Here is a 13,211-nt window from a genome sequence, read left to right as displayed (position 1 = left end):
TATCAATATTAAAGAATCACTCCCTTTCATACACATGAAAAGCAAGCTTTAAAATGTTTCACAAAGCTTTTCTCTGTAAGATAAGTAATTCTTCCTCAACCTGGTCTTCACTATAAACCTTCTAAGGCACTCAAGGTCAGCCTCAGCAACTTAGCAAGGTCCTAAGCAACTTAACAAGACCCAGTCTCAAAATATAAATAAAAAGGGACGAGGATATAGCTCCATGGTAAAGTAACCCAAGTTCCATTCCCAGTACAAACATAAGTAAAATAAAATAAAATACTTTCTAAGTTAAAGTAGTTTATTTTTATAAATGGTACATTTTAATTTGCTTGTTCATTTATTTGATATTGAAATCCTTTCTTGATTTCAAAATAGCTGGAAGTATTTTACAGATTTCAACTACAAATAAAATGAAGAATATCATAAGCAGAAGAGCAAATGCCTTCAAATACGAGGCAGGTTAATCTTCTGTTGTGTAATCCAGGATAAACCAGTTTCCTTTTTTAAAGTCGTAAGATTCCCACAATGGTGAGACTCATTAACCATGTACTGGAACATAATGCTAAGCATCCTGCACAAATCCTCCACGTTCTCCTTCCCACACCAGCTCAGCCAACTCCCTGGGAACAGACTCTCATTCTCCAGTGCCCCCATCACCACGGTGAGTGAGTTCACTCAGGCCTTCGTGCATAGAACTGAATTCTGCCAACCACCTAAGTTAGTATCTGAAGATTCATCTCCAGAGCTTCAGTTCAACGCAACTGTTGGACAGGGTACTGCTTGGTGGCTAGCTGTTGGACAGGGGTTGTTCTCAGCTTCTGGAGGCTCCCCACATTCTTTGGCTCAAAGCAACATTGGACCAAGTTTTTCCTCAGGGTTCAGTTGTTTCTGACTTCTCCTTTGGCTATATCTCTCTGAATGATACTTCTGTTGCTTTCATGAACTCCTATGATGAAAGTGGACCACTCTAGATAATTAAAGGTAATCTCTGTTTTAGGGTCAGCTGATTTGTAACCTTAATCACTTCTAGAAAGCCCTTTTATGATAGTATTCAGATTAGTGTTTAGTTGAACAATGAGAGAATAGGAAACTTGGCCAGACATGTTCAGAAATCTGCCTACTGCAACATAAATACCAAGTTGAGTGTTTTGCATACATTAAGAAGTTGAATTCTCCTAAAACTAATATATCCAGGCAATAGGTTCTGTTATCACTAAGAACAATAGGAGCAAAAAACCCTTAATATTCTTTATTTCCAAACCAAATGACTGTACCTGCCAGACTATTTTAATATACCTGTAACTGGATTTTACTGTGTAAAGTTTACACACACACACACACACACACACACACACACACACACACACACAGTAAACTCTTTAAAGAATACATCTGTTGCATATGCAAGGGACAAATATAACAGAGGCTACCTTAGATCCTTATTACATAAAATCTCAACTTGCCTTCCCTCTATGCTCATTTCAATAGTGTGGCCAAAAATCCTAATGCTGAATCAGTGATCATGGCATTGCCATGGCAACGCAGTGGGGTGCCTCCAGCATGAAGCCACCTTCACTTAACCGCAGCATAAACAATTCACCTGATTATGGGCTATTAAGAGCTACACACAATAGCATATGAATAGAAAAAGAAAAGGAAGGTTTTGGTAGTGTACATTGGAATGTATTTTGATAATCCCTAATAAGCCAAGATGAAAAAGAAGATGCTGAGAAAATGGCAAAGAATCCTTCCCATTGATTTTGCAGAAATTGGACAGTTTCACAGCTAGCTGGCTTTGTGGAAGTGCTTCTGCAAGATTTCAGGATAGTTTTTCTCTGTAGAAAGTACAGATTTTGAAATATTTCTCTCTCCTTTTCCTCATTATACACACACACATGCACGCACACATAATCCTTTTATGTTATCTTAAGCTGGGACAGAAGACAAAATATACATATATATGTAAATGTATATAAATAAAATTGGGGGTTTAATATCAGGAACAAAGTCCAAGAAGAGAATGAATTCCACAAAACAAAACACAATTTTGCTTTAAAGTCCATAAATTTATAACACTGTCCTGAGAGGTGTCCTGCCAACTGCCAGAGCAGATAGCTTTCACCTCTGTCTTGAGACTTTCTAAGCAGACCTTCACTGAAATATCTATCTTTGTCTAGGCTGTCAACTAATGCTGAGATTCTGCCTACTGAATATTCCTGGGAGAAGAAATGTGTTAGGTCACATTAAAGTTAAAGAGTTTTATCAAGCCTAGTTTCTTGCTACGGAGCTGTTTAGAGTCCACCACCTACCTTCCTTTTTAAAAAGGAGAGAGAACTATTTCCCTTAAGGCACACACCTCCCACGTATCCCCTAAGCTGCCTTTCCTTAAGTTCTTCCCCCAAGGGTGCCTGTGCAGTCCCCACCTCAACTTTACCCCCACCCCGACCCTCCACTGACCCCTGCTGTGTTCGTACATCATGTTTCACCTGTGCTCAGGTTTCCTGAGGATGAATATCAAGGATCTATACATGACCCATCATTGGAAGTTTTAATACAAAGGGTACTTTGTTCTCTGACAATGACACCATTTTACCAGGAACTCATCAGTAAAATTATTATTCAACAAGGTCAACACTTTGATCTGATAGAGCCTTACAGAAAGGACAGAATATTAAGCAAAGACAATACAGCCTTTCAATATAAGCCTTTGATATGACCCAGCAAAGCACTCTATGGTGATCAATCTACAAAGTAACCAAATGCAGCCATTTAAAGAGCTGTTAGCATTCATGAGTAGTTGCATCAGCCAGATCTATGTTTCATTTTGAAAGTGGGATTATATTTTATGAAGAAAGTTTAACTGCAGTTATGACTTAGCCTGTAAAGTCTGCAAGATAAGCAATAAATCATATCTCTCAAAGAGTAAAGGAGGATAAAAAATGTCCTCAAAAAATTCTGAAGATGTTGCAGATGGACACCAGTTTGGCAGCTTTAGGGTCAGACACAATTTTCTTCCAGTTCTAGTACTGGATAGTTTACAAACTGGTCACCTTGGCAAGTTATTTAACTTCTCTGACCTTGGTTCCTGCCCATGTAAAACACAGGTGATTAAAAGGACATAGGCAAGATTGGTCAAATCGGGATACTTTGAACGGTGAAACACCAAATGCAAGCAAAAAACCAATCATATGCTTTTTGTCAACAAGTTTGCAGCCAGAATACAAGTGTTTTGAAAACCACCACTAAATCAAAGTCAAAATGGGAAAGGAAAAAAATCGTATTGACATTGTTGTCATTGGACATGTAGAATCAGGCAAGTCCACCACTACTGGCCATCTGATCTACAAATATGGTGGGATCAACAAAAGAAGAACCACTGAAAAAATTTTAAAGGAGGCTACTAAGGCGAGAAAGGGGGCTTTCCAGTGTGCCTACGTCTTGGATAAACTGAAAGCTGAACTGTCACCATTGACATCTCCCTGTGGGAACTGAGACCAGCAAGTATCATTTGACTAGTACTGATGTCCACAGCCATGGAGACTTTATCAGAAACCTTATTACAGGCACATCTCAAGTCAACTGTGCCGCCCTGATTGTGCTGCTGGTGTTGGTAAATTTGAAGCTGGCATCCCCCAGAATGGTCAGACCCCTGAGCATGCCCTTCTAACTTACGCAGTGTGAAAAAAACAATTGTTGGTGTTAGCAAAATGAATTCTACTGAGTCACCCTAGAGTCAGAAGAGAGATGAAGAAATGGTTAAGGAAGTCAGCACCCACATTAAGAAAACCAGTTACAACTCTTACACAATGGCGTTTGTGCCAATTTCTGGTTGGAATGGTGACAATATGCTGGAGCCAAGTGCTAATATGGCTTGGTTCAAGGGATGGAAAGTCACCCATAAAAAGGGAAGTACCAGTGAAACCATAGTGCTTGAAGCTTTGGATTCATCCTACCACCAATTCATCCAACTGACAAGCCTTTGCATTTGTCCTTCCAGGAGGTCTACAACATTGATGATATTAGTACTGTCCCCATGGGCCCAGTGGAAACTTTGCTCCAGTCAATGTCACAACTGACGTCAACTCAGTTGAAATTCATCATGAAGCTTTGAGTGAAGTTCTTCCTGGGGTCAATGTGGGCTTTAATGTCAAGAATGTGTCTATCAAAGATGTTGATCATGGGCTGGGGATATGGCTCAGTTGGTAGAGCGCCTGCCTCGCAAGCACAAAGCCCTGGGTTCAATACCCAGCACCACAAAAAAAAAAAAGATGTTGATCATGGCAATATTGATGGTGACATCAAAAATGACCAACCAATAGAAGCAGCTTGTTTCTCTACTTTGTGATTTTTCTGAACCATCCAGGCCATCAGTGCCACAGTACTGGATTGTCACACAACTCACATTGCCTGCAAGTTTGCTGAAAGATGGATCACCGTTCTGGTAAGAAGCTGGAAGATGGTCCTAAAGTCTTGAAGTCTGGTGATACAGCTCCAGGCAGGCCATGTATGTTGAGAACTTCTCTCACATTACTCCTCTAGGTCTTTCTGATGCTTGTGATATGAGACAGACAATTGCTGTGGGTGTCATCAAAGCCATGGTAAGAAGACTACTGGACCAAATAAGGTCACCAAGATGTCCAAATAGCTCAGAAAGTTAATGGAATATTACCCATACTACCTGCCACCCCAGTCTTAATCCATTATGAAAAAACAATCTCAAAACTGGTTGTCCCAATAGGACATTCCAGTTTCATAGTAAAAGATTGGTTAGTGTTAACCATGCATCATGAAATCTTCAGAAGGAAAGGAGAATGTTTTATGGACCATTTGGGTGTTTTTGTTTGTGTGTGTGTGTGTGTGTGTGTGTGTGTGTGTGTGTGTGGCAGTTTTCAGTTATTAGATTTTTTAAATAAGTACTTTTTAATGGAAACAACTTGACTGAAAATTTGTCACAGAATTTTGAGAGCCATTAAAACTAAAGTTTAACAAGAAAAAACAAACAAACAAACCCTAAACCTACCCTTACCATACTATCCAGCAATTGGGCCACTTGCTATTTACTCGAAAGGGTTGAAAATATGTTCACACATATTTATGAGTGTTTATGACAGCCTTATTTAAAATTGCCTAAACCTGGAAGCAACTAAGATGTCCTTTGAAACTGATAAAGTGTTATATCCAGGCAATGGAATATTATTCACCATTTAAAGAAATGAGTTATCAAACCATGAAAAAGCATGGAACCAATTTAAATGTACACTATTAAGTGAAAGAACCCCTTCTGAAGAGGCTAGAAACTGTATGAATTCAAATATAGAACTTTCTGGAAAATGAAAAACTATGAGGACAATAGAAAGACCAGTAGCTGCCAGCAATAAGGATGAAGGAAGGATGGATACATGGAGCACCTGTATTTTTTAGGGCAGTGAAACTACTCAGCATCACATAAAAATGGTGATTACATCTCATCATCTATTTGTCCAAATCCATAGAGTGGAAGGCACCAGGAGTGAACTCTAAGGTGAACTATGGATTCTGGGTGGTAATGTTGTGGCAGTCCAACTCCATGGATTGTAACAATTTTGTAAATAAGAAGGAAGTTGTGGATGGAGGAAGGACAGTGGTACATGAGGACCCTTTATACCATCTTCCTTGCTGTGAACCTGAAACTTCTCTTAAAAATAAAGACTGCTATATATCTAAATATATATATTTGACTTCAAATCAGCATACTACAATGACACAACCACATCAATGTTTATAGCAGCTCAATTCACAGTAGCTAAGCTATGGAATCAGCCAGGGTGCCCTTCAACAGATGAATAGATAAGGAAAATGTGGTGTATACATACACAATGGAATATTACTCAGTCATAAAGAAGAATGAAATTATGGTATTTGCAAGTAAATGAATGGAATTGGAGACTGTCATGATAAATGAAATAAGCCAATCTCAAAAAGCCAAAGGCCAAATGTCCTTTCTGATATATGAATGCTAACACACAGGTTGGGGTGTGGGGGGATAGAAGTTCATTGAATTAGACAAAGGAGAATGAAGGGAAGGGAGGCAGATGGGAATAGAAAAGACAGTAGAATGAATCAGACATAACTTTTCTCTGTTCTTATATGAATACACCACCAGTGAAAGTCCACATCATGTTCAACCACAAGAATGGGATCCTAATTAGAATAAGTTATACTCCATATTTGTATAATATGTCAAAATACACTATTGTCATGTATATCTAAAAATAACAAATTTTAAATTGCCAAAAAACAAATAAAATAGAATAAAGACTACTAATTCTTTAAAAGAAAGAAAAAATTGATGCTAACAGATTGTTGTGGCAGTTCATAAAAACAAAATACATAAAATGCGTAGCAATGTAGCTGGCACTATGTAAAAATTAATATCTATTTTCTTCTCCTATGACTTTTAAAAAAGGATAAGAGCACAGGTTTTAGTGAACATAATTATATCACATAGAGATTTTCCAATACCAGTATTTGTAACTATCTCCCCATTAAGATATTAGAAATTATATTATATTTAAATTATTTTTGAAATGCATACAATTCACTGATCTAACCTTTTGCTTGTTAGATGAATAATTGAATAAGTGAATCACAAACTCCTCTTTTATCACTCTTCTGTTGTCTCTATCATTTTCATATAGGAGAGGACAGACTGGGGTTAGGAAGCCTGAATGCCTGACTCTACCAGTTATGTGACCTTGAAAGAAATCACTTTGACCCTTGGCATTTCAATTTCCTCATCTGTCAAACCCGCAGCCATTGAGCTCTTTGAGACAGTGGTCAAGGAGTTCCTGGTATTTCACATGACATATGATCTTGGCTCCTAGATTTAAGCATTTTAGAAACTGCTGGTATACACAAATGGTTCCTAGTCAGCCACACTGTACTTCACAGATAAGCTTGTTAATTACTAGCTACTAAAATTAGTGATACATTTCAGAAAATTAATTATGGAAATAGAAATTCTGACCGGATCTTCAAATCTGGGGACAGAAATAAGGATTTCTCATACCTACCAGTAAACAGAAGAGGGAGCTCTAAGAATGGAATTCAAACTCTGGTCTTAATGCTAAATATCACCTTTTCCACTATAAGCAAAATCTAAACCAGAAACTCCTGAGATATATGATAAATTCAGAAACACAGCAAAAAATTAAATTCTGAACCATCATCCAAGGATTTAAATATGGGATAATTTATCTTTTGTTCCTAATGAAATATAAACTTCAATGATATTAACAAAATGTTTTCTTTCAATACACCTTTATTTTTAAATGTAAAAATATATATTTTTATAAATATATAAAAATTTGTACAAGTTCTCCTAATGTATGACAACATGTAATGTATGTTTTTTTGCTACTGGGGAATGAATCCAGGGTGCTTTTTCTCTAAGCTCTACCCTCAGACTTTATTTTTTATTTTAAAATAGGGTCTCCCTAAGTTGCTTAGGGCCTTTCAAAGTTACTGAGACTGGCCTCAAACCTGCAGTCCTCCTGCCTCAGCCTCCTGAGTCACTGGGATTACAGGCATGTGCCTCTGGGCTCAGTTAACAACATATAATTTTTGGTGTTCAAAAATTTTTTTGAGAACTTATAGAGGATGGAGTTGTTTTTCCTTTTTTAAAAAATATTTTTTAGATATTGATAGGCCTTTATTTTATTCATTTATTTATATGTGGTGCTAAGAATTGAACCCAGTGCCTCACACATGCTAGGCAAGCACTCGACCACTGAGCCACAACCCCAGCCCTGTTTTTCCTTTTGTTACACCCTTCTTCTAGCTTGATCTCTCCCTATTGCTAAAATTTAGGGACATATTCCTAAGACTGTCCAAGTGACCAAGTTCTATGATTCTCAACAGAATCAGTCTTTTATTCACTTACAGTCAGCTCTGACTCCTGCTATTTCTTTCTAATAGCATCTGTCATCTAACTATAATTTCATCAGTTCAGACTTTATAACCAACGTAGTGGTAACTTATCAGAGATCAACCGGAAACTATGCAAACCATAATTATATTGTGACTTATTTCTAACATCGTTACACATACAACAGAAGGAGTTAAGGGAGATTAGGGCGCGGACAGCTTCCAACTGCTTGAAGCATCAAAAGAAGAAAAAGTCAGTCGCCATTCAATCAATAAGAGGGCTTCATCACATTTTCTACAAGAAAGTAAAAATGGAGAACTGGGGGGTTTGAAAATGACTCTGCCACTAATGATCTGTGACACAGAATTCGACATATCTCAACTCTGAAATGATCATAACCGCCGTCCGGCCAGGCTCTGGGGCAGACTGAGTGAGAGAGCATATGTGTAAGTTCCTTCTGCAGTGCCCGTGACACAGCTGCTAAATATAAGTGGCTTTCTTCCTTTCTAATTTTACACGACCTCTATGGTTGAAGGCTGTGCTTTGACACCAACTGCATACAGAAAACTATCAGTCAAAAGATCTCCATATCAAAGCTTTCTCATTCAGAGAATTGATGGTTGATTATAAATTGACAGCAGCAAGAAAATGTCAAATTCTAATGAAACCTAACATTTTTCTTTAACCCTGTCTACTAGGCATTGAAGGTTACATCGTCACAAGCATGCTGTGTCACTCACGGACCAAACACATTTGTGCCATAATGTCAGCATGTATTGAATAACAATAAATTCACGGGTTACTCTACTTTCATTAGTGGCAGTCCACTGAAGACTTGTGGGTCACTTGTTAGTCATCAGTCAGGCAATTCCATATATAAATGGAATTTATATTTATATATATGTATATGCGTCACAAAATGAAGTAACTCAGATATAGATATAGATATAGATATAGATATATATGGCTATAGATATAGATAATATTATACAGAAAGGCTAATAAAGGGTTAAGGCAGCCACAGGGGTTCAGGAGGCTGAACTGAGAGGAAAGGCAGAGAGCAGATATAGTTGCAAAGAGTCTCCATAGGTGGTCAGATAAGATTATGAGCTGCCAAAGAACTTGTTCAGGGCACAGAGCTGTCAAAATGCAAGTACTTGTTCTAGGCCAAGGTCCAGAAGGCGGTAGTTTCTCAGTGTAGTGGGACTTGTGTAATCATCAAGGGCAGAAGAAACCACACTCCGCTGAAGTCAGGGACAGAGATTCAGAGGATCTTCACTGTGGTGATTTTCCTGGACAAGGCTTCTGACGAGTGACCAGGTGAGTGGGTCACGGTGCCGCCGTGCCTGGTCTCAGGGTGTCCCTCCTTTTCTGGGTCTCCAGAGAGGAGGTTGCAGCATTTGGTGATCTGGAGTGTTTAATAAGCTGATGGGCCTGGATTTTTCAATATGAGTTTGACATGCCCATGCATCCACGTACTTCTGATCAATTCAATAAGTTCACAGTGCTCGTTCTTATTATCAGTTTATGCCTCATGGTTGTGCCAGGCAGAGGATGGTTGTTTACTTGTGCAAGCAGGGTGTGGCAACATTCCTCCTCAACCCTTAAGCTGAAAATGGAGTAGCTTATGGCCAACTACTGCTTCACAAAATGGAGTGACTCAGATTTAGGCAGAGCCTGAGTGCGCTCTTCTTTACATCCCAAGTACCTCGGCAGAGCACAGCCTGTCCTCACGCAGGCTAGAGTTAGTCAGTCATCATTCTTTTGAGATGGGTCTTTTTATTGTCACCCTTTTATTCATGAAAGCATGGAGAGACTTCTTAACTGTCTCAGAACCATGCAGCTAGACATCAGCAAAGCAGGTGTCTTTGACCACAAAAGCCAGAATTCTGAATTATTTCCCTTCACTGCTCAAGTATCTTTTGAAATAGAAAATTTGCTTAATCACTATTTGCAGTATGGTTTAGACACCCCATAAATGTTAGCATATTGGTAAACAAATTGAACCTACTACAATTCTACTAACTTGTCTAATCTAAGCATCACAATCTCCATCCCTTTGATTTGAGTCAGAGGTTACTCTACCATTATTACAATTTTGTCCTAGAAAACAGAAAACATAGTAAACGAAAGCAGTTTAATAATAGTTGCAAATTTTTTGACTTGGACACAGTATATTAATAAATAAATGAGTTAATGCATCCCCTTCATTCACTACTGATTAAAGCTCAACAGGTACTATTTGCACAAATACCATCCCTTTTGAACTATATTTAAAAGGAAATTATGTTGAGTGGTTCTCACCTCCCTGAAATCTATATAATTAACTCCAGTGATGAACTCTTTGTTCTTCTATAACAGTGACTTTCCTAGAGCAGCTAACTTATTTTGTTTATCCTCTAACAAAAAATTTCCCTTTAATGAGCTTTGTGTCAGGGTAAAATGCTCATTTGTTGCAGTATGTACAGAGTTTTATGTAACCGAACCATCGTGCTGCTCTTTATCAACGACTCACAAAGAATTTGTACCAAAGAGATGCTTTCACTCTTAATATCAGTCTTCACCTACTCCACACTGTTTGAATTAGTTGTCTGTCAATCAATCCTTCTGACCTGTCGGTATGAATTTTACTTTTCCTCTTCAAGAAAGTTTGTACCATTTTCTGGGTTTAAGTTTGCTTTCCTGAAAAGCAAAGCCCTTTCAAAGTGTTACTTTCCCCTGAGACCTGGTCTCATAAACACAACTGAACCGTGGACATCACACTTAAATATTCGGCAGATACCTCAAACTCCCCTGTCTCCTAAGATAGAAACCTCAGACTCATTGCCACCCCCCACCCACACACGCAATTCCCTCACACCTTCCATAACTGAATCCAGAGGATTCCATCAGTCTCTTGGGTACGATTTTCTTCCTGTTCTTTAATTTTAGCCTTCATCATCTCTTTACTGGTCGTTTATATTTTCTATCTCTTTCATCTTTCCATTCTGCATCCAGGTCAATTTTCTCATACCTCTCTGGTCATTAAATCTCTCTTGAGTTATGCCTAATCTGCTATTTTAATCCATTCACAGAATTCATTTTGTTAAATATACTTTTATGTCTATTCTTTTCAATAGTTTCTCTATTTGGTTATTTTCCAACATTCTTGATTTACGTTGTTTTGTCCTCTTAGCATTTCCTAGAAAATTTTAAACAGGCTAAGTTGAAAGTTTTTTCAATGTGTTGGATATAAATCTCTTATTTATTGCACCTGCTGACATTCTTTTATAGTACTTCATTTTCTCATGTGACTTGAAATTCTTGATCGCTAGTTCTCCAGCATGAGAAAAAAGAGCTTGAGGGGCTGGGGAGATAGCTCAGTCGGTAGAGTGCTTGCCTTGCAAGCACAAGGCCCTGGGTTCGATCCTCAGCACCCAAAAAAAAAAAAAAAAAAGGAGCTTGAAGTCACCATCTGTGAACCAATCAACAGGAGCACACACTAAATCTGCCACCATGTTGATCTTGGACTTGCCTTGCTCCAAAACTGTGAGAAATAAATGTCTTTTGTTTATAAGCACCCAGTTTAAGGTATTTTGTTAGAGCAGCTCTAAAGTATTAAAACAGCATATTTTCATTAACTAAGAGTTTCAAGGGGGTCTGCATTGTAGAAGCCTTTCTACAGAGTAGTTTCTTGCTTTTCTTTGGTTTCTTTGGTACTACAGATTTCACCAAGTCAAGATCAATTTTTTAATTGAAAACTATTGAGATAATTGTAGATACAGTTGCAAGAAATAACACTGAGAGGTCCTATATACTGTTTGCTCAGTTTCTCTTAAAATCAGCATTTGTAAAATGACAGAACAGTATCACAACAAAGATACTGACATTGTCTAATATACTTAAGATTGGTCTTATTATTATATTCAATCCTGAGTGTGTTTTATATGTCATTTGCATATATGCACGTTTAGTTTTACAGTTTTAGCTTTGATGTTTATTTTCATTTTGAGTTGTCAAGCAATATGAGATTTAGGTAACGATTCATTCTTTAGTCTATGAATATTCAATTGTTCCAGAACATTGTTTCCACCATTGTTCAAAAAGCTATCCTTGGGGCTGGGGAGATAGTTCAGTCAGTAGAGTACTTGCCTTGCAAGCACAAAGCCCTGGGTTCGATATCCCCAGCACCGCCAAAAAAAAAAAAAAAAAAAAAAAGCTAACCTTCTGCCACTGAATTGTTTTTGTGCTTTTGTCAAAAATAATTAAGCATATTTGTGTGAGCCAATTGCCAATTTCTGGTTTCTATACCTTATTCTATTAATCCATGTCCATCTCCCTGCCAACTTCACTGTCTTGAAGACTATAAATGATAAATCTTATCATTAAGTTGGGTTATTCCCCCAACATTTTTTTCTTTGAAAAGATTATTTCAGCTATTCATTCTAGGCCTTGTGCCTTTCCATATAAATTTTAGAATAAATTTGTCTATGTCTAAAAATTATGTTGCTGGGAAATTAATAATGAATCTGCACATTGAGGTATATTTTTACTGTGATAAGCCTTTCAATTCATTAACAAGATAGGTCTATTTGTTTAGGTCTTTCTTGATTGCTTTCATCTGCATTTTTTAAAACAGATGTTGTACACATTTCATTAAGTATATACCTAAGTTCTTAATTTATTTTGTGTGTTTACAAACATTTGTGATTTTAACTTCTGTTACTGAGTCTTTCTTAATAGTATAAAGAAACACCATAAAGCTGGGGAGATAGCTCAGTTGGTAGATTACTTGCCTTGCAAGCACAAGGCTCTGAATTTGATCCCCAGTACCATTAATTTTAGAGGGTTTTGTTTGGGGTTTTTTTGAGGATTCCTTGACATTTTTTAATGTAGACAATCATTTTTTTTCAAACAGAGACTGTTTATTTTTTCATTTCTAATTTGTATTTTATTTATTTTTCTTGCCTTATTGCTGTATCTAGAATTCTAGTACTTTGTTGAATTAAAAGGGAAGATAACAGAATCCTTGCCTTGTTCTCTATTTTAGTCTTTCAAATTAAGTGTGAAATTAGGTGTTGGTTTATTTGTTTGTTCATTCTTTAACAAGTTGAGGTAATTTCCTTTCACTCATAGTGAGCTAAGTTTTTTTTAAATCCTAAGTGGGTATTAGATGTGAACAAGTTATTTTCTCTAAGAATTGATATGATCATATGATTTTTTCTCCTCTAGCTTATTAATATGGTGGATTATGTTGACTGAGTGAGTGAAATGTTAAAATAGTCTTGTGTACCTCAACAATTACCACTTGATATGTGATTGT

The 13,211-nt window shown here is 37.3% G+C and overlaps 1 pseudogene; it reads left to right on the top strand.

Moving 5' to 3' along the window:
- Positions 1-3,261: 3,261 nt before the first annotated feature.
- On the top strand, positions 3,262-8,693 carry LOC124989190 (elongation factor 1-alpha 1-like; annotated as a pseudogene).
- Positions 8,694-13,211: the final 4,518 nt, after the last annotated feature.

Source organism: Sciurus carolinensis, chromosome 7 (assembly GCF_902686445.1).
Source record: "Sciurus carolinensis chromosome 7, mSciCar1.2, whole genome shotgun sequence".
In the NCBI taxonomy this organism is placed as follows: Eukaryota; Metazoa; Chordata; class Mammalia; order Rodentia; family Sciuridae; genus Sciurus; species Sciurus carolinensis.
Note: the sequence above shows the minus strand (reverse complement) of the source record. Positions and strands in the feature narration are given on the sequence as shown.